Below are 22,874 nucleotides of genomic sequence, written 5' to 3' on the forward strand. Positions count from 1 at the left end.
ATGAGGACCCAAATTGTGGAGGGGAATATGCTGACTCTGTAAAAAGTTTAGAGATGGCTGGAAAGCGGTATATAAGTCTAAGTGCTATTGCTATTGCTATGTGTCTCCTCCTTAGAATGGAGAAGCCAGCCTTTGTGTTTTCAACTGGGAAACAGATGATTGGCTTATAGCATTTATGCTTATGTACCATCCCACAGCACTCTCTGGGAGGTTTACAATGTAGAAGTATTATTTGCCTATTTTCCCCAATAATCTGGGTCCTCATTTACCAACCTCAGAAGGATGGAGGGCTGAGTGAATCCTGAGCCCCATCAGGATTGAACTCCAGGCTGTGGACAGACTTTGCCTGTAATACTGCACTTTAACCACTGTGCCATCAGGGCTCTCCTTATGATGATGATTATCATTAGGATTCCAATAACTTCTGGAAGAATTACTTCCTCTAATTGGGTGGGGGGTTTTGCACTCAGCAATTCTTCATATAAGTGCTCAGGTCTGTTGGTGCATCCAAAGATGAATCCTTTTTCTATATTTGGACAAGGATTTTATTATAGGGAAGTTCAAATGGAAGAATATTTAGAAATTTTGAATCCATGTAGTCATTTGCATGTTCACTTACTCATTTTTAAAATGTGAATAATTTAATTGTACTGTATAATATGACATGAATATACTTGTGATACTAGTTTTGAGGGAGAAATGTTTTTACAAGACTTTTCCTAGCTTCTTTATTTTCTCCCTTTCTATGTTATGATTTAATCATAAATCATAATCACATTTAATCTGATGTCATTATGTGCAAACTTACATGAAAACAGATATACCAGACCTTGTTCTTTTCACATTTCCCCCTCAATCACTCTGCCTGCTTCTTTGTCAGCTTTGCCACTATAACACAATTAATTGCACTTCTGATACAGGTCTTGGGATATGAACTTTGATTACAGCTGGTGCTAATCTTAAAACTCAAGCAAGGTATTTAAGTCTTAGTGGACTTTAATATAGTATATATGGCCTACTAACTGTATGAATAATCCAACTGGTGATGCTGAAATAAGCATCTATCTTATTATTTTGCGTACTACTATAAGTAAGCTTTATTGTGCAATTTTACAAAAAAGCTTAGTTACACAGATCATTCTGTCTATGGAACCTGTTTCTTTAACTGAGAAACTGCAGATTTAAGAAACTCTACTGGGATGTTTGGAACTGGATTTTGAATTAACAGAACTGCTGAATTCAGTTAACTCTAGTTTCAACTTCTAGTTTTCTAGTTTTCCTCAAACGTTCCTCAGGACTACTGCCAATTCACGGAGCTTCCTGATCTTGGTCCTCCAGTTCTTTACCATCTGAATGAGTGAACAATAAAAGACAATGAGCAGTTAGCTCTAACATATTGTATCTTGCCTTTTCTTTATCGCTGTAACACTTACTAGATCCAGAAAGGGAAAAAATGAGTAGTGACAATGGTGTCAAGGAAAAGATGAAGCTACCCAGGAAAAGGAAACCATTTTGGCCAGCAACCCAACCCCACCCCATCCCAAACTTCGCAATTGGCAGCATATCTGACTTCACTAAACATGTATTTTACAATATCAATTGTTCTGTGACTACTATTGATTGTAAAGTTGCTTTAGAAAGATAACAAATGTGCCCTTAGTGGACTTGCATTGGTGCATTCTTTAATAGTGAGATTGGCTCTATTCTGATGTCAGAAATTCAGGTGTTTAGTTGAAGCATTTTTAGATCTATTCCTGGTAGGTAACATTGAATAAGATCATGTAATATCTGTCTATTTGGAGTTCATTGCAGGTCAACGTTTCGGCATTATTTCTAGGTTTATGCAACCAGCCAAGCTGTCCAGGTAGTCCTTGTTTAATGTCCACTCATTCAGTGACCATTTGAAGTTACGATGATGCTGAATGAAGGTGACTTACAACAGGTCCTCACAGTTGTGGCCATCATACGATCTGTAAACATGTGATTGCAATTTAGATGCTTGGAATCTGCCCGCAATGACATATGATGCTGTGGCATCCTATGGACATCTGTCCCTTCTATTTTTTTTTTTTATTCTTTTAATTTTTAATTTGTATTAGTTCTTATATTTTTAATTGTAGTGTTTAATAATTTTTTAATAAAATATATACATCAAAAGCTCCTACCCATCTTAACGTGCACTTGGTGAGATTCATAATTTAATTATTTTGTATGTTCATGTTCCAGCCTGTCTATAAAGTGAAAGTAACCTAATCCTGGCCAGAAAGCATGGATGCAGATTATGACACAGTTTCACTGTTGAACTTGTTTGGAATGGTTGATGTTACACTTCATCAGTTAAGAGGAGAAAAAGATATGCTGTTACATGCCACACATTTCTAATGTTGGTCATATCAATGCAATGCGTATCAATGCAGTGCTGATTGGGAGTCACCAGAGTTGGGTGAAAGATGGGAAACTATATAAATATTTTAAATAAATAAATATCGTAAGATTAAAATCGCAGGAAATAATTTGTGTGTTAATTCATCCCAATCGATCTGGATTTTGTGACTGAGTAATGTTTAAATGCAATATATTGCATCCCAATGTCAACTGAAATGTTACGCTTTTCTTTTCGGGCAGACGTTTCCAGAAAAGTTTGTATCTGGCTGAATTTGACTAGGTTGAGAACAAAAGATGATTGGATAGCTAAGTGAGTTATTTCAAGTGAAGGAAGCTATCTACCCATCATGGGTGTTCTGATGAGAGCTTCAGTAGTTTAGCATATTTTTAGGCCTCCGGTCTAGATGAAATCTCTGAATTATGCAAAGCTTATGAGCACAGCTAACTGTTTATCAAGGGCTGACTGATTATCGTATGATTATCATTAAGTGGTAAACCTGAAGTAAACTGAACCATTTCTTTGCATCTTCACTGTGGCAGATGTGAGGCAGATACCTATGACTGAATTGACTTTCTCAGGAAAGGAGTCTAAAAAAACAAAGTGAATAGTGATGAACCAATATGTAATACTAAGCCTTTCTGGTAAACTGGAAATAGATATATCACTGAATCCAGATGAAATCCATCCAGAAGATTATTTTTAAAAAACTGTAAGTGAACCTGCTGATCTTCCAACGAGGATAGGTAACATTTTTCTCAGTCTAGCTTCTGTACCAAAGAATGGCCAATCTAATGCTATAATTTTTTTTAAAGTTTCAAGAATATATTAATGTAATCTTTTTTCCTAAGCAAACTACTAGATAAATTACCAAGCAGTGTGACATTACTAATATTTTAGAATATAAGAGATTATAAAGAATCCCAAACAGATTTCTCCAAAAGGAAAATGGGGTAGATATAATTGCAACTGTATTTCAATGTAAGATGTTTAAATTGTTACAGTTTGAGATAAAAATAAATAACTCCCTAAATGCATATATATCTCAGATATGTTAAGTGACAAGGAAATTATTCACACGTTGCATTAAGTTATGATTGTTTTAGCCATGAGTTGTTAAGTGAGTCATACTGGCTGGTTTCAATATGCTATAAAACATAATTTACAAACCACAATGATTATGTTAACACATCACACTAAACCTCAACCAAGCAAACAGGCACTAATTAAAAAATTAATGGCAATATTACGCATAAGAACAGAAATGTGTTTATGTAGTTTAATAAAAATCCTTTCCTTCCTCCACCTATTTGGCTACAGAATTCACTGTGGTGGAAGGAAGGAAGGAAGGAAGGAAGGAAGGAAGGAAGGAAGGAAGGAAGGAAGGAAGGAAGGAAGGAAGGAAGGAAGGAAGGAAGGAATTTTTTCATTTTTAAAAAAATTAATTGTTATCTTCCACTTATGCTTACTACAGTATAGACAATGTATAAAAACCAGTAATCATATGACATGAATGACCGAGTTCAGTGACATGGCTATGAGTGTTTCATTTCTTGCACAGGAAAATATTTTATATATGTATGTTTTCTCCAGAAAGAGATAACATTAGAGTATCATTAACTCCTTGCCAAAATATTTGACTGGTTAGAAAGTACATATGTAATTTGATTCTGTTCTCTTACTACATGTCATCCTCTCAACTCTCCAAGCATGCCAAAGATTTTGTAGTTAGTACTGACTTAGGTTGATTCTTCAAAATCCTTCAGGGAAGGAAAACTTTTATATTTCACCTCCAAAACCCGAAGTAGTCTCCCCTATATTAATCTGTTTTGCAAGACAAAACAGATTTATGACTTCCAGGCAACAGAAAGAAACAAAATGGTCTTTCACCATGACTGCCAAAATAAAATGATATTCCAATTTTAAGCTGGAAGAGGATTCATTAGATCTTCGCCGTTAGAAATGTGATGTTCCAAATTATCAGCCTTCTCAGCCAACTAAATGCGATACAAGTTTCCTGTGCTGTTATTAGGTGCAGAGAAAATTGCATATTGCTAAGTGGTGATTGACTCCTACTGGTTTTATTCTAAAAAGAAAGTGTGCCATAATTGGGAGATATTATACACAGAAGAAAATAGTTTAATATGCAAATCTGGCAACCCCTAAGGAATTTCAGGGCTCCTCCCCTACCTAGTGAGTGCTGTTCAGAGGCAGTGGATAAAGTTGGCAAGCATTAAAAGTATTCCAACGGCAAATAAACAAGTATCTGAGATTGTCAAGATTGACCTGTTCTTCTAAAACACAAACATTGCCTGAAAACCTCCAATAGGTGCCACACCCTGAAACATTCCCCAAGTTGGAGTATAGTCAAGATTATGCAACAACTGAGAGCATAATTGTCTTTGATAGTATTCATTTGTTGCTAATGTTACAGGAGATTTCAGCGAATGTGCAACACCTTCATTTAATGATACCTAGCTTGCTCTCTGGTATGAACTGTAGGAAGGGCTGAGTGAGTAATCCTTTGAACTGAGAAGTGTAACATTTCTTTTTAGCCACAGAGAGAGAGAAATGGGTCATGGTTTATTAATTCAACATATCTGATTCACCTACAATAGACTTCCATTTGAGTAATTCTTGGTATAATGGCATTTGCAAATTATCTCTTTGCTTCAAACTGGTTAGCTACACTGTATAAATTGGTACATATGGGTCACGATGACTATTCCTTGCACAAGTTTGCAACCTGATTTAGATATCCTAAACTAGGTTTTGTATAACTTTAGTTTTGCTAAGCTACAGAAATGAAGGATTCATACATTTCACTGAGCCATAAATCATGACTTCTAGTCTATCACGATTAATTCCACATTATGCCAAAGCCAAACTACACTACAACTTGGTATGATTTGAGAATCCAGACTTTTTAAATTTCCAAAGCACAGATATGTCTTTTTTTTTTCCTGGTCTTGCTATAAAAGCCTTCTAATCAGTAGAAATGATGAACCTTGGACCTTATGCTCTGTCAAGTAGACAAAGTCTAAATCACATGCTCTGCCGCTGAGCTGTAAGTCTCAAATAGCCTTGCTTAACAGGCATGTCTAGTTTTGTGCACTGCCAAGATATGCAGAACTGAATCAAGGGCTCTGGCGTGCAGCAGCTGATTTGACTGACACCCATCTGGGAACCAGTTCTACTGGAACACCCAAAGACTCGAGGTTCCTAAAACAAGATTCAGTAGTGGCAGTTACAGTTTGTGAGTAAGAATCTCTATATACACAGCTTAAAAAGCTGTGGTTTATCAGATGCAGATGCATTTCCCATCCGAACAAATCTCAGTCCCCATCCTGTTTTCAAGGTTCTCCATCTCCAGATTTCCAATTTTTTTGTGAAAGTGCTTTTAGTACCACTTGGAGTCCATGCCTTATTCCCTGCCCTTTGTCTATATACTGCTTTTACTTGGCTATAATCCTAAAACAACCCAGAGCATTTTAAGTTTATATTAAAGCAACAACTATCTCACATATAAACATGTAGAGACAGCAGTAAAGTGTGCAGTATTTCCTGATAAGCATATTGCCTGTGATTAATTGCATTATATTCATATACTTACATTTATATTTTTAAGAGTAAATACTGAATTATCTTCCACCTTTGATATCAGAGATCCCATGAGCAAATGGGAAAATTGCCTGGTGCCTCAGCCCACATTTCCAATCATCCATTACTTCCAATACCTGAATGATTAAGTGGCTGATTTGTTCTACCTGGTAATAAATTGTGTAAAGCGAGGTTAGGTTAAAGATGCTATTGGAGGTTAAAAAAATGGCCTAGGCACGCTTTGCAATCTGAATTATATTGGCAAAATCTTCAGAATCCAGGTTACAGGTGTGGAAGGGTTGAATATTATATTGCACAAATATTTAGCTATAGAATTAAATACAGTTAGACCAAAGTCAAGCAAACCTTAAGAGTTTGCAGGTTAAAATACCCATTCAGAATACCTGTTGTTTTCACCCCCAAATATCCTTTAGCAAAATTCTACTAGTATTGCCATATTACCTCACAGCCAGTTTTCTTTTATTGGTACTTAACTGCAGAAGAAAAGCAAAACTCGCCCCCCCCCCCCAAAAAAAACAAAACAAAAAAAGGACACATTTTCTCTCATGTTTTCTGTAGTTTCCTACTGATGTCAGTGATGCTTCACTGAATCCTGCATGAAATATACAATGAAATACAGATCACAGGATTCGGCTTGAATGGCACCAGGCGGGAGGCCAGCACCGCCTTCATCTCCACTGAAATTACCTCAAATGTTAATGCATGAGAATGTGCAGTTAATTTTCACAGCATCTCTTCTGTTAATGGAGAAAAAGTAATTCTCCAAGCGACTGCTCTGAATGAGGCCTTTAGGAAACTTCCCCTTAGAGAAGCCTTCAGGAGACGGCATTGAATACGGCCCTTTGATAGATCCATGGGGATCCAGGAAACATGTCTTCTCAGTCGTGATTCCTGCTTCTGAAATGAACTTCTATGTGGCTCCTAACCTGTTGGCATTTGAGGCCTTGAAGACCTGGATGGTCCCAAGCCTTGGGCTGTGGTGGTGGGCTGGCAGGAGGCTGTTATACACATGGCTGCTCTGGATTAGATTCACTATCCTGTTTATTATTATTGTATTTGAAAATCCTTTTATTGTAGGCAGTTCTGAGTCGGTTTAAAGTTGGGTGATGCCTAAATTGAACTGAATTATACCCACCCCACAATTTTGTAATAGTATTGAATTCCGTCGAGAAACCTCAACCAATTCCTTTTCCTGTTTAATATGCTATGATTTTGAGTTATTTTCCCTGAGATCAAAATTTATCTCATAATTTTAAAAAATAGTCATGCATTCTTCTGGCCTCTTGATTTTTTTTTTAATTAAAAAAAAAGGGACTCAAAATATTTTAAATCAATCAATCAAGCAATCAATCAAACACCTCTATAATGTCTTCAAGAAACTCCTGTTCTCTCAGTGCTGGAACAAAAGATGGTAACTCCTATCTTGTTTAATTTAATTTAATTTCCAATTTATATACCGCCCTTCTCCCTGAGGACTCAGGGCGGTGTACAGCCAAGATAAAAAACATAGAATACAAATATTAAAACATTTAAAAATATATATAAATTTTGGCCCGAAAGTTAAGAATCACAGACTAATTAAAAGAATTTAAAAATTTATTCTTAAGCCAACCCGGCTTGCTGAAAAAGATGGGTTTTCAGGGAACGACGGAAGGCATTGAGGTCATGGATTCTTCTTATCTCTGGGGGCAACTGATTCCAGAGGGTGGGAGCCCCCCCAGAGAAGGCCCTCCCCCTGGGGGCCACCAGCCTACATTGTTTGGCTGATGGCACCCTGAGGAGGCCCTCTCTGTTGGAGCGCACGGATCGATGGGAGGTCGTCGGTAGCAGCAGGCGGTCTCGGAGATAGCTAGGCCCTATGCCATGGAGCGCTTTAAAGGTGATAACCAACACCTTGAAGCGCACCCGGAAGACCACCGGGAGCCAGTGCAGCTCACGCAGGAGCGGTGTTACATGGGAGCGCCATGTTGCTCCCATCACTACCCGCGCTGCTGCATTCTGGACCAGCTGGAGCCTCTGGGTGCTCTTCAAGGGGAGCCCCATGTAGAGAGCGTTGCAGTAGTCAAGGCGAGAGGTGACGAGGGCATGAGTGACTGTGCACAAGGAATCCCGATCAAGAAAGGGCCGCAACTGGCGAATCAGGCAAACCTGATAAAAGGTCCCCCTGGTAACAGCCGTCATGTTCCTCCAAAGACAGCTGCCTATCCAGGAGGACTCCCAGATTGCGAGCCCTTTCAGTGGGGGCCAAAGACTCGCCCCCAATAGTCAGTGATGGAGTCAACTGACTATATCGGGATGCCGGGAGCCACAGCCACTCAGTCTTGGAAGGGTTGAGCCTGAGCCTGTTCCTCCCATCCAGATCGGCACAGCCTCCAGGCACTGGGACATCACTTCAAGGGCATCGTTGGGGTGGCCTGGGGTGGAGATGTACAGCTGGGTGTCATCAGCGTACTGGTGGTATCTCACCCCAAAGCCACGGATGATCTCGCCCAGCGGCTTCACATAAATGTTGAACAGAAGGGGCGAGAGGACCGATCCCTGCGGCACTCCACAAATGAGAGGCCTCGAGGTCGACCTCTGCCCCCCTGCCAACACAAACTGCGACCGGTCGGAGAGAAAGGAGGAGAACCACCGCAACACAGTGCCTCCCACCCCCAACTCTTTCAGCCGGTGCAGCATGATACCATGGTTGATGGTATCAAAAGCCGCTGAGAGATCTAATAGGACCAGAACAGAGGAATAACCCCTGTCCCGAGCCCTCCAGAGATCATCCACCAACGCGACCAATGCCGTTTCCGTGCTGTGCCCAGACCTGAAACCCGACTGGAACGGATCTAGATAGGATGTTTCCTCCAGGAATTGTGGAAACTGTTGCGCGACCACACTCTCAACAACCTTCGCAATGAAGCGAAGGTTGGAGACAGGACGATAGTTAGCCAATATTGCTGGATCCAGGGACGGCTTCTTGAGGAGAGGCCTCACCACCGCCTCTTTCAGGGCAGCGGGGAAGTGACCCTCACTCAACGAAGCATTAATGACGCCCTGGAGCCAGCCTCGTGTAACCTCCCGGGAAGCCAGTACCAACCAGGAGGGACACGGGTCCAGTAAACATGTGGCCGCACTAAGTCTCCCCAAAATCCTGTCCACATCATCGGGAGTCACAGCATCAAACTCCTCCCAGATAACATTCTCAAGACTGTTCCTCGTCATCCTGCCCTGATCTACCCAGTCAGAGTCCAAATCCCCCCGGATCTGAGCGATTTTGTCATACAGGTATTGTCCGAAATCCTCCGCCCTGCCTTCTAAGGGATCCTCCCGCACTCCCAGATGGAGCAGGGCGCGGGTCACCCTAAACAGGGCGGCCGGACGATTCCCTGATGACGCAATAGAGGCGGAAAAGTAGTTAGACTTTGCCGTCTTTATCGCCACTAGGTAGGCCTTAATATGCGACCTTACCAGTGTTCGATCAGATTCAGCGAGACTGGCCCTCCAACCGCTCTCCAGGCGTCTTTTCTGGCGCTTCATTTCCCTCAGCTCCTCAGTAAACCAAGGAGCCGCCCGGGATCGGTATCGGGTCAGAGGCCGCAAAGGCACAACTCGGTCCAAGGCCCCACCAGCCGCCCGATCCCAGGCGGCTACCAGGTCCTCGGCCGAGTCATGTGCTAGATCCTCAGGAAATGGCCCAAGCTCCGTCTGGAACCTATCAGGATCCATCAGGCGCCTGGGGCGGATCCATCTAGTTGGGTCCGCCTCCCTGCGGTGAGGGGTCGCGGTTCGAAGATCTAGGCGAAGGAGTGAGTGGTCAGTCCATGACAAGGGTTCCACGTCTATATCCCCTATAACAAGACCACTCAACCACTGGCCAGAGACAAAAATCAAATCCAGAGTGTGGCCTCCCCTGTGAGTAGGGCCATGAACTAACTGGGTCAGGTCCATGGCCGTCATGGAAGCCATGAACTCCCGAGCCACCTCAGATGTTTCACCGACGGATGGCAAGTTGAAATCACCCATGACTAAAAGCCTGGGTGTATCTACTGCCACCATGGCTATCACGTCGAGTAGCTCAGGTAGGGCTGTTGCCACGCGGCAGGGAGCCAGGTACGTAAGCAACAAGCCCATCTGAACCCCACGGCCCCACCTCACAAGGAGGGACTCACATCCGGCTATCTGAGGCACAGTGGTCTCCCTCGGACCCAGATCCTCGTTAGTAATAACCGCCACCCCCCCGCCCCTCGGCTGATGGAATGCTCTGAAGCCTGGTGGGCACATTTCAACCAGAGGGACGCCACCCTCCGGGCCCAACCAGGTCTCCGTAATACCCGCCAGGTCTGCTCCTCCCTCTTGTATAAGATTGTGAATGAGGGGGGCCTTATTAACCACGGACCTGGCATTGCATAACATCAGCCGAAGGCCCAGATCCTGAGTGTCTAAGCCACCTAGTCTCCGAGAGGAGCCATGGGGACCGGGGCAAGCAATTGCTCTCAAACAGCGAGTGTGAGCCCCCAACACGATATGGTCCCCTGCTCCCGCCATATCTGCCCCTCCCATCTACCGTGCTGATGGTACAGACCTCATAGGTATCGTCCCCCATCCCTTTCCCAGTCCCTCGACCAACACCTCCCAAATCGTTACCCTGTGCCGGGCTCGGCTCTGACCCTGGTGGATTGTTATAGCCTTTTGAAAGGAATTGTTGTAAAATCACAAACTGCGTACTAGGGTGCATTGTAAAGAAGGTAATTCAGAAATAGCTGTGTATGTTTTTAAATGCAGATTGCTCTGTAAACATTCTTGAAGTTTGTTTTGAAGGAACAGCACGTATTTACATGGGATGGAAATGGGACTTGCATTTTTAGAAAATTGTTATGGATATATTATCAGTCTTTATTTAAATATAATAAACACTCCATTTAACAGGCTGATAAGAGGAGAAGCATCCATATACTATGAAAACTCTTGTGTCTGTTTGTACCTTTCAACAGTGTGAAACAGGGCATCATAGGGCAACAATTTTTGAACCAAGGTACCTCAAATGGGCTAATTTACAGAATGCGTCTGAAATCTGAGACCAGGATCACTCCTGTGGAATTGAAATTTGGCAAAGTTGTGGCTGCCTCAGGACTACCATGCTTTCCGACTACACTTCCCAGAAATCTGAAGATTGGATTGGCGCAAGGGAAGATGTAAGGGTGTATCCCAACCTGATGGTGGCAACACCGACAGGCAAACAATGGCTGGTTGCTTTCAAATCATGCTGACGTTTGAATTTTCTTAACAGCCGTGAGCAGCAAGGGAAAGACAAGGGAGTGACTTGGTTTGCCTGCTGGTGTGGTAGGGCTGGCTGGGGGACACTGGTGATTGAAGGGTAAACACTCTTCCTCCTTGACGACACAACAGGATGGGGAATGAGGGTACAGTTTTCTTCACGATCCTTGGCTCACTTTGTTTCCCCTCCCTCCCAGCAAAGTGGCAGGCAGTTCCATGGGACAGTCAAGGAGGAGGAAGAGCTATTTTCAACACAAACAACATCAATAGAGAAGTCAGCAGGAAGTCAGAAGTCACTCCTGTTCCCACTGCATTTTTTTGGCTGCCTGTGGTCACTCTGTTTCTCTGCTTGCGTAAGAGAATATCTTGGTCGTGGATTGACTTTAAGACTGAATGTCCATTAAATGGTAAATGGGACTTTAGTCAAAAAATACACTTGTACATGAAAAATCTTTATTTGATAACAGCGAAAAACACTTTTGTGGAGAAGCAGCAAACACTGCTAGGAAAAAAATATCTGTTATTGCCTGAAATTTGGACAAAACTCATGAAACAGTAGACTCATTCCATTAAATCAAACCCTGCTAAACTGAGTCTATTAAATCAAAGGTTTAATGTACCCCTTGATTTAAAATCAGAAACCTTATGTACTACTATCTTGACTAATTATTTTTACTCCTTTCTGTTTTAAAAGTTTCAGTTCACATTACTTTTTTCTAAATTAATGGTAATCACAAATTGTTATTACTATTATGAAACCAATAACAATGCTATCCAGTAATAAAATTCTTTGGTTTTTTCAGAACTATGTCTATGGAACATGGAGAGGGGAAATATTTTATTCCTCTCTGCATATCCAGATATTGTCCGAAGTGACAGAAAAGGTTCCAGAGCGTATTAAGGAAACACAGGCAAGCAGACAGCAAATTGCTACTGTGCAAATAAACCTTCATTTATATCACCCCAATTGGATTTCCCCCTAAATAATATTTTTTTAGGTTTTTAGGTTTTATTAAATTTCTATACCGCCCTTCTCCCGAGGGACTCAGGGCGGTGTACAGCCATATTAAAACACATGAATTTATAAAATTAAACCAATTAAAATCAGATATATAAAATTTGGCCCTCAATTTAAAACACACATACACTCATTTAAAATTCATATTAGGCCAGTCCGGCTTGCTGAAACAGAAGGGTCTTAAGGGCGCAGCGAAAAGTGTGCAGGTTGGGGCTAAGACGAAGCTCTAGGGGCAGCTCATTCCAAAGGATTGGTGCCCCCCCAGAGAAGGCTCTCCCCCTGGGTGTTGCCAGTCAGCATTATTTGGCCGACGGCACCCTGAGGAGTCCCTCTCTGTGGGAGCGTATTGGCCGGTGGGAGGTTGTTGCTGGCAGATGGCGGTCTCATATATACCCCGGTCCTAAGCCATGGAGCGCAGCTCGTGCAGGAGGGGTGTTACATGGGTACACCAAGTCACACCCATAACCACCCATAATCACCCACGCGGCCGCATTCTGGACCAGCTGGAGCCTCTGAGTGCTCTTCAAGGGGAGCCCCATGTAGAGAGCGTTGCAGTAGTCCAGACAGGACATTTTAAAACTTTAATTTTATGCAGTGAAAGATACAATAATCAGGGTCTATCAAACTAACACTTTTTGTAAATATTGCACAGAAATACTTTTAAGAATAGCATATTTATCAAATCTGACAATATAACAGATGGTATCAAAATAATTCCTGCCAGTAAATCTAATGTTATTGTCCAAAATTCCGGCTAAATTTAGACACCTGAGAGTTTCATGAAGAGGACACGTCCTGGATGTTATAAATGTCCTATCTCTTTGTGAAAAGAATTGTTCCACACACATAAGGACAGAAGAGCCATCCTGGTTCAGGCCATAGGTCCAACTAATTCAGTGACCAACTTGGTGCAACTGGGAAGTTCACAAAATTGAACTGGACTTTAATTTTTCCTTCCATCAACCAATTATTACAGCCTGCTATTTTTCAGGCATAGTAAACAACAAAGAGTATTATTAGCCATTGATGGCTTGGTCACTGTTGACCTGACCTATACTCTTTTAAAATCATCTAATGGATATGTCAAGCTCCAAAACTGTCAGAGATGGAGGAAAATTTTCTTGTTATTAACGCTATACATAATCTTATACGGTATACCTCCCCTTACTCATCTTCATTCCATGCTAATGAAACCCAATTGCTGTAGCTTTTCCTTATAGGAGATTTACGCCAACTCTGAGCATTGTGGTTGTCCTGTCTTCTAAATCTATTATTTTTAAAGGGTGACCAAAATGATACATACTGTATCTCTTCATAGACACATTTATCATTGCAAAGTTCATTTTCTTTCTAAAGATTTCAAGCATGAATTTGCCTGGCTTTTCTTTTCTAACAGCAGTTGACATTTTCATCAAATGGTTGACCATGACTCCAAATTTCCTCTTCCTTCCTACTGCAAGGTTAAAACCCAGTAACATACAGGTGAAGTAATTTTATGTCAGCATAAATATTTTACGCTTGTCTGCACTGAATGATATTTGCCATTATGAAATTGTTCGTTTCATCCAAATAGCCTCTTTTTCAGGACTTCACAATCTTTATTTTTCATTTGTTTATTCTAAACTTAATATCACCAACAGATAAAACCACTCTCCCTAGTTTATATCACTACTCCGTAGCGATATGCACCAGCTACAAAGCATTGATCCCTGGTAGACTCTCACTAGTGAGAATTGCTCACTGATTCTTCTGGAAGGATGATTTTTTTTTTGTCTTTAACAGTATCTCTGATCTTGTTCATTTGCCACTTCATTGCAAATGGAGAAAGCTTTTCTCCTGACTGCTATGGCATCATCATTGTGGACTGGGGTAATGCTATTTCACCCAAAAAGGTCACTCCCAGCTTCTCTAATTCAACTGCGTTGGGCCTACAGGAACAAATTAGTTTGATGACACCGAAGCACTCATTGCACTAATCACACACACACACAATTTCTGCCAAGCAGTGAAACCATGACACAAATGACATTCTGTGCAAAAAACTGAATATCACCACACCCTTTCTTTGATATATTAATTTTCAGATATTCTTCACTGCGCTATGCCATCTAAAGTTTACTGCAAGTCATTTGAAGTCTTAGTCAGCAATATGGCATTGTCTCCATACTAAAGTTTATAGTACTCACATTTATATCTCTGAGCAATACTCTTTTAATGTCACCAAAAGCATTCTTGATAACTTTGCCCAAAATAAGCTCAACAAGTCAGAACACCACACATCCTTATCTTATGCCATGGTCCATTTGCTAAGCATTCCATTAAAACTTATCCATATTTTACTTCTATCATATACAGCTCATACTGACTTGGTTTTTAACTAAATGAATTCTTGCCAAATCTGAATCTTATTGATCAGTCTTTTCACCACATAAAGAAAAACCAATTCCAATTCAGTTACAGTCTGTTTTGAGTGCTTTTCCTACTTCAGCAATTCTCTGAAAATTAGGTTTTAACTTGAAATGTCAGGATTGAGGTTTTGTAATAAAATACTTGTCAACCAAATGCCTTTCTTTTTCATCTCCTTGTTCTGCTACATGTTCTCCTGCTTTTTATTCATTACTGAAATCGCATCTTAAGGTCTTTGCAAATATATTTCAGTCTTTAAAACACAAAGGCTATTGTTTTGTTAAAATAGGATATTCCAATTCAGTATCTCCAAATTCATACTAATATCTATCTTAATTATATTTTTAAGCTGCCTATAAAAAGAAACTGTATGTTTAGACGTTTAAAAATTAGCACAATGTGTAATTTAGGAGTTTCAGAAGTTATTAGCACATCAAAAATGTATTTTAACTGAATATATTGCCATTTAGAAGGTTTAGGGCAATCTAAATTCTTCTTACACTACATCAAATGTTGAAGAAGTTATTGAAAATAACCTGGTCCACAGCATTAAAGTTATTTTTGCCTAAATAGGAAAGAAGGAAAAGGAAAGTGTATGGTATAGCACAATACAGCAACTGTCTACAATTGTTTGATTCAGATCATCTCAAAGTGTCATTTTTTTATGTGCACAGAGGTCAAATTTAAACTTCTGTCCCTATGTGCTCCATATAGCTCTTGAAATCTTAATCCCAGAAAAGAAGTTAAAAGGAGAACTAAATTCCCCCCAAGACAGGAGGGTTCATGTGTGTAGTTCTGTCCAAAATCACTTGGATTCCAACAAAAGAGCATCTCCATCTACACACGGAAGTTGCAGTCTAGAGTTTAAAAAAAAAAATCCTCAAAGGCCTATCTTTGTAACTGTTTAAACAATCTGTTTAAAATATCTACTGTCAGAAAAATTTAACATAAAGATCCTCCTTAGACTATTACTAGAGATATAATATTTATTTAATATTTATTCTTACCATAAATAATTGAATTTTAACTACTTATTATATCAATAGAAAACTAGATTAAACAATCTAAGATGCTTAAAAGAAATGATATTTTTCAAAAAACAATAGCAAGGTTTTTTTTAAAATGCCTCGTTTAACAAATTAGATAGATATGCTAGATCTGTGATGGCGAACCTATGGCATGCGTGCCAGAGGTGGCATGTAGCGCTCTCTCTGGTGGCACATGAGCTGTTGCCCCAGTTCAGCTATGCTGCGCAAGTGCATGCGCCTCCACCGGCCAGCTGGTGTTTGGGTCTCTGTCATGTATGTGCAGGGGTGGGGTGCATGTGGGGGTGGCACACATGCATGCGCAGGGGATGGAGAGCATGCAATGTGCAGAATGCACATTGCATTTTTTGGGTTCAGGCGCACTTTGGGCACTCGGTCCGGAAAAGGTTAGCCATCACTGTGCTAGATCCAATAAATGACAGCTGTACACCATTCTTTTCCACATTCTACATTCACACACCCTTTTGTTTTGGAGTAATTCAGAGAGGCACAGACTAGTTCCCAGCCTTAGTTGTACCCATGCCACAAACCTCACAGGCTATTCTATGAAAAGTAAGATCTCTGATGAAAACTGCTGCCAGAATTTTGCCATCCAGGAGATACTTGCAATGTGCAGTCATATAGCCAGGATGTGGCAGTACAGGGAGAGGGAAAAAACTCTATAGAATTATTTCTTAGCTAATAAAGCCATTGAAGGGGCCAAGTTTTAAATCATTTACATGCAACAATACAACTATGGCAATGCCATGCTATTTCTGAATCACTTTTTTTCAGCCTTGCTCCTGTTTTGCATACAGCTTTTGCATACAGAAAGATCCACCTGAGTTTAATACACTTACTTATAATTACATTTTTTGTAGTTTAGCTTGAAAACTAAAACTCATGGCATTGAGGAGTGAACACTTCCAAACAGCCTACATATTAATTCATTATGCAAAGGTTGGGCAAAATTGATAATATCTCTTAGCTTATGAAATACCAGCTACTAGCCCGAAAGGATGACTCATGGTAAGGTTAAACAAGATCAACAGAGAATGCACTAAACTGAGTTCTTACCAGTGAAGAAAGTTAGAACCCACCCCCCTCCTAGAAGAATGAAATATTTTAGGAAATATTAAAAAGGCAGAATATTTTATTGCCTTGGATGAGAAAAGGAGAAACATGTTTTAAAGACCCTGCAGCTCCCCACTTCAGCTCCCTGGTGATGGGAATAAGACATGGCCCTCAGGACATGATAGGATTAGCCCTCTACCCATCTAGCAACAGAACTCACTACATGGCACCTGGGGAGATTACATCACCCAGCAAGATTCAACCAAGCCAAGGACTCAAGACAACCTACAAAGTTACCCCTGCATGGCTCCATGGGAGTCTGACAACCAATCAGAATACATTTCTTTCACAGGAACAGGAAGCTCCAAGGCGGGGCCCAAGAGGGTATAAATTTCTCTCTCTCTCTCTCTCTCTCTCCTATGTGCTCGATTGCCCAGGACCTCAAACCATGTGATCATGTTCACCATTAAACCATCTTTCCAAACAGCTTCTATGTTTCCAGCGTCTTCCCACTTGGAACTGAACCCAGACGGACATTTCTTCCAATACCAGCAAACATACTTGGAATCAGTGATGGGTTGCCCCCGGTTCGCACCGGTTCTATAGAACCGGTAGTAAAACCGGCGGGAGGCTCAGCTCACTGACCCTGATGTCATGAAAACGCTTCTGCATATGCGCAGAAGAGTGCGCGCACACGTGCGGCCCCATTACGAACCAGTAGTAAAGGTAAGTAGAATCCACCCCTGCTTGGAATTCATTAAAAAGTAGCTTTCATCAATAGCTGCCTTATTTTTAAACTGCTTATGCAGGTTGTCTATTCTGTGGAGAACATCTTTTTATAGAAATCTGGCTTTCTCCATCTAGTGCATGGAAAGGTAGTATCTGAGAGAGAAGGTTATGCTGGTAAAATGTTTTGGAACCCTTCAGAATGCAATACTGCAATTCCTTAATGCAACCACACACACTCAGGACCATCTGCAAGGAGGTTTTCTCCACAATATCCTAATCCTGAAATAGATACAACTGCTTTAATGAGTTGCATTTGCACCTGAATCACCTCTTCCAAATACTGTAGGAAGTGCAGCTAGGGCACCAACAGCTTTATCATTTAATTTAATTATTAATGTCTTTATGCAGGACAGCTATTATTTTTCAATGGCAAATAATGCTGTTTCGTTTAAACAGGTAGAATGCTGGTGAATATACATTTGCAAAACCTAACCCAGTTTCACATATTTTTTGTTTTGAAGGCTACTGAGTGAATTTGAACAAGGCCAAATTTGACCAGTCATGTAGAGAGTTATTAGATTAAGGCTGCTCTCTCTCATTTTTAGTGAGTGTACTAAATGAATCAATAAATGTGGAATTCTTTGTGCCGAGATAGCAACTATAGCCTCAACTAGAGCATCAATTCCTGCAATGTATTTAACTTACCAAAATGCTGCAGTGGGTACAAAATGCAGTAGCTCATTTGTATAAACTTGAGAGCCATCGGCACCATATAACTCTGGTTTTCTGAGCAGTGCATTGGCTCGCAATAGGTTTCAGGGTACAATTTGAAATGCCTGTTTTAAACTTCACACCTTGGTGCTTCCGTATGCACAGAACTGCCTGCTTTTGCTAAAACTTATTGGTCTGGTTTATTCAGCCAGAATGAGAATGCTGACTGAGCATCCTTGCCAGTGAAATCAGAAGAAAGGGCTAAAACTTGGTATTTTTTTTCTAGATATGCTCTAGTATTTTGGAATACATCTCCAAGGACCCGGCCTTCCCTAACATCCTTGCAGAACTTTTAATGATGAGAAAGAAGGGAGTTATTACTGAATGCTGGATGTTGCTAGGGATAGGATTTTTTTTAATGTTTCTATGTTTCATGAGTAATTTCTGTAAACTGTCAAGAGACCTTGGAGTCTCAGCAGTATAGAAATGATGTAAGTAAATAAACAGGTTTTCAAAAACATAAAACTGTGGTGCTGGGAGAAATCATATACTACCGTATCACCAGAGTTTCCTATGATTGACTGCTCTATTTTCCAATTTTAAAAAAGTTTTATGAAGAAAATGTCAGGGATTTTTCGATTACCAAAAGATATGATATATACCTTGCAATCTCCAAGAATCTTTTAAACAACTCATAACCTTTTAAATGACTCATGTATCACATTCCACAGTTCTAATGTTATATTAACACAAGAAGCACTGATAATTCTCTAGCTAATTCCCTATAAGTACCTTGTAAAACTGGTGGGTTTTTTAAGTAACACATTAGAAATAATAGTTCTGAAAATAGTTTGGGGTCTTCAGTTGGTATAGAACACAACTGCCAAGATTTTTTTTTTTAACCTGGTCATAGCTTCGCTGTTTCAAGAGCTCCATTAGGTACTGGTCCTCTTCCAAACCCAACGAAGTAAAGAACTGGTGTTTTTTTCCCTATTCAAAGTTGTCCAGCAGCATTCTATGTTTTCTCCTTGTCTTTTCCCCTTAAACCATTACAATCTGCACCATCTATGTCTGCAATTCTTCATTACACACACAGTTTTTATGCACAATTTTCCCTCTTTGATCTACCTCTTTCTGCATACTGGACAGGTTTTTTGTCCAGCTGCCTCTACCTATCATTGAAGTAATTACTGGGGAAACTACCCTCCCCCAAGCATCATGGGTATTTTGGGATGTGAATTTTATTGGCAATTGTCTTTAGAACCCTAAGGACCTTTATGGGGCAAGGAGAGGGCTCCAAGCATTTTCATCTTCCATTTTCAACAATATCATAGTCTCTCACTACCTCTTCTGCAAAGTATCTTTTGATTCAGCTACAAATCTTCCACCTGAGAATTTGTAGAGCAGTAGACAAAAATTCATTAGTGAAGGTGGGTGGCATCATCCCAAGACACTAGGAGTGCCTTGAAGCACAATGAAGCTACCATGAAGTTAGCTTATTTTTGCCATGTGCCATATATATATATATGGCACATGGCATATATATATATATTATTAGGAGTATGAAGAAATTAAGAGAAAGGTTGTCCTTTATTATGGAAAAAGACTCTGCATCCATATGAAATTATGAGTGTGTGCATCCATGAATGGAAAAAGACACTATATTTATGTCTGCAGAAGGAACCTTTGCTCTCATCTATGTAAGAAAAGAGCAGAAGGAAATGATGTGTATGTGTGCAAGCAAGAGGAGGCTGCATGTATTGGGCGGGTGCCCTCATTGCTCAGTTTTGCATACATAAAAATGATCCCCTGAAGACTTAATTTATGTGTCCTGGGGCTAATCCCGTAAGTGTCTACTCAAGAAAGACACAGGTTTTAATACATAAAAAGATTCAGAATTCTAAACAATTTAAAGACTATAGGACTGCATCATGAAGTGTTTACTTCTCTACTGTTAATGTGTTACATTATATATTTATATTATATATATTTACGTATATAAATATGCATATTTTAAACATGATAAAATTAACAAAGGAACAAAAGAGAAAAAGAAACAAAACACATACTACATAGAAAAAAGTTGAAGAAACAGAAAAAGTTGAAGAAAAGTAGAAAAAGTTGAAGAAACAGAAAAAAAAGCCAGATGTAAAGAAGTGGCTTCCTATAATCTTCACAGCAGATTATACAAATATACAGGTAGTCTATAACTTACCACAGTTCGCTTATTGACAGTTCAAAGTTACAACGGCATTGAAAAAAGTGGCTTATGACTGTTTTTCACAATTTCCACCATTGCAGCATCCCCCATGTTCATAGGATCAAAATTTGGATGCTTGGCAACTGGTTCATATTTATGACAGTTGCCATTTTTTGGGGTCATGTGATCAGCTTTTCAAAACTTCGGACAAGTAAAGTCAATATGGAAGCCAGATCCACTTAACAACATTATTACTAACTTAATAACTGCAATGATTCACTTAACAACTGTGGCAAGAAAGGTTATAAATGAGCAAAACTCATTTAACAAATGTCTCACTTAGCAACATAAATTTTGGGCTCGATTGTATTTGTAAGTCAAGGACTACCTGTATTTGAACTTCTTTCCCCCAACTTACATTGTATAATTTTTATTTTTATAATCTTCTAAACTGTCTAATCATCAAAACCATACATCACAAGTTCCTTTTTTTCATTTTCATGCAAAAAGTCTGTAAGAGGTTTCCAGTCATCGATAAACGTAGATAATATCCTTAATCAAAGAATTTATTCCTTTCAAAAAAATCCTGTGACTTCGCCAACCAGCGTTTAGAGTCGGATCTTTCCATTTCTGTGCCTGTAATAATTTCGCTGCGGTAATCATATATTGAAATAATAGTCCATGGCTGTTTTTAAACTGTTTATCCATTAATCCTGAAAGGAAATGATCATGGGCATATAAAATACTTTAAAAAATTGCATTCAAATACATACTCTTAACACAGTGGATTTCAAAGACCAAGACTCAACTGAAACTGGAACTTTATTTTTTAGAAATAATGGATAGATTTAAATTGCTTTTCCTAAACTTTTAGACTTTTACTTGAAAAAAACACCAACCCACCATCCCAGAATGAAACGAACAACGTAACGATACACAGTTAAACACACGGATCTACACAAACACACATTTTCGAAGAGTCGCCCCTTCTTCAGACATACCAGCAGATGTCACTTCTGCTCTGTAATACAAGCGCCTTCAATCTCCCTTTTCCTTATTCCCCCCCCCCTCAACGGTCCCCCCAAATGATACAACCCCCACAAAACTATCCCGAGCGGCCCGAAACGTAAACCCGGGCCTGGATCGAGGTAAAGGTTTTTTTTTTACTTAAATGTTCTTCAGACAATAACAGGCGTGCTGGTCAACCAATGAGCCGGGCCGAGAAAAGGAAAAGGCGGAGCTTCAGGTAAGCAACATCCAATCTCCGAGGGAGACATATAAATCCAAAGCAACCTAGGCCCGGCGAAAGAAGGCGCGTCCTGCGGGAAAGGTGGGGGGGGGAGGGAAAGAGAGGAGGTAGAAAAACTCGGGAGCTCTCGCGAGAGCTGCCCCCTCCCACTTCCCCCCCCTCTCCGTCCGCTCGCGACTGGGTGACTGCGCAGCTGCCATGTTGGTTGCTATGCTGCTGCCTGTCTGAGGGCAGGCGGGAGAAAAAAAAAAAAAAAAAGGAAGGAGGGAGGGAGGCTGGCTCTGGGGAGGGGAGGAAGACGGAGGAGGAGGCGGCGGCACCAGCACCCGCGATTGCTGCCAATCCTCGCGCCCCCCCCCCCCTCTTCCAATCTTCTTTCCTCAGCGCAGACAGGCATTGCCCTGCTGGATAGCTACCGCCTCCCCCCCCCCCCACCACTCCTTCCTCACCCTCCGGCTCCAGGCGAAGGAAGCGAGAGAAGAGGAAAGAAATCCTCCTTGGGGGTGGGTGGGGTTAGACGAGGGGGGGGGCTGCTTTTCCCCTCAGGGAGGCGACGACCGAACCCTCCTCTCTCCCCCTCCCCACAACCTTCGCTCGGTTTCCCCCCCCCCCCCCGTGGCTGGGGAGGCAGGAAGACTCGGTCGCCTTCCGCGTCTCCTCCCTCCGTCTCTCCTCGCCTTTTCTGCTTGCAGGAGGAATGTGGGGGGGCCTTGAGTTGAGAGTGGGGCGCTGGGGGCAACGGCTGCGGGAGACCCCCCTTCCTTTCGGCCTGCTGTTGCGTGTGGGCACAAGAACTAAATTGAACTGAGCGGAGGGCTTGAACTCGCCCTTTTTTTGGGGGGGGGAGGGGGGGAATACCCCCCCCCTCTTCCTCCTCCCCTCCACTTTTTCTACCTTTCGGCTTTCGAGTTGGGTTTGTTGCTTCGTTGCCGTTCTCTGGAAGGACGAGGCTTGTTATATATGAAGGTAAGGAAATCTCTCTTTTTCTTTTAAAAATAATAATAATAATATATATATATATATAAAGAAACTTGTCAGGTTACCGTGGGAGAAACTCCCCACCGCCACCCTTTTTTTTCCCCCCCCTACCGCTCCGAATATTATTACGTCGTTTGCTCTATACTAGTAAGTAAAAGGTTAAAGAAGAGAGGAAGGCGCCAAATCGCCACTCCGCGCTCTCTGCGGATTGCTCGGGT

At 41.0% G+C, this 22,874-nt stretch overlaps 1 protein-coding gene and 1 long non-coding RNA gene across 5 annotated transcripts in view; one reads left to right on the forward strand and one right to left on the reverse strand.

Annotated features, from left to right (window-relative positions):
- Positions 1–21,477, reverse strand: part of LOC117668380 (uncharacterized) — a 44,376-nt gene extending 22,899 nt beyond the window's left edge. The window contains exon 1 of the long non-coding RNA XR_009621483.2: positions 21,431–21,477. This is a non-coding gene — a long non-coding RNA (uncharacterized LOC117668380). The remainder of the gene's footprint in view (positions 1–21,430) is intronic.
- A 280-nt stretch (positions 21,478–21,757) lies between these two features.
- The window catches only part of PTPN4 (protein tyrosine phosphatase non-receptor type 4), a 91,997-nt gene continuing 90,880 nt past the window's right edge, over positions 21,758–22,874 (forward strand). For all 4 annotated transcript variants that reach the window (XM_034422241.2, XM_034422259.2, XM_034422250.2 and 1 more), the window contains exon 1: positions 21,758–22,644. The gene's annotated coding sequence lies outside the window, so the exon portion shown is untranslated. The remainder of the gene's footprint in view (positions 22,645–22,874) is intronic.

This window comes from Pantherophis guttatus, chromosome 1 (assembly GCF_059756535.1).
Source record: "Pantherophis guttatus breed Tessera chromosome 1, ASM5975653v1, whole genome shotgun sequence".
Classification (NCBI taxonomy): Eukaryota; Metazoa; Chordata; class Lepidosauria; order Squamata; family Colubridae; genus Pantherophis; species Pantherophis guttatus.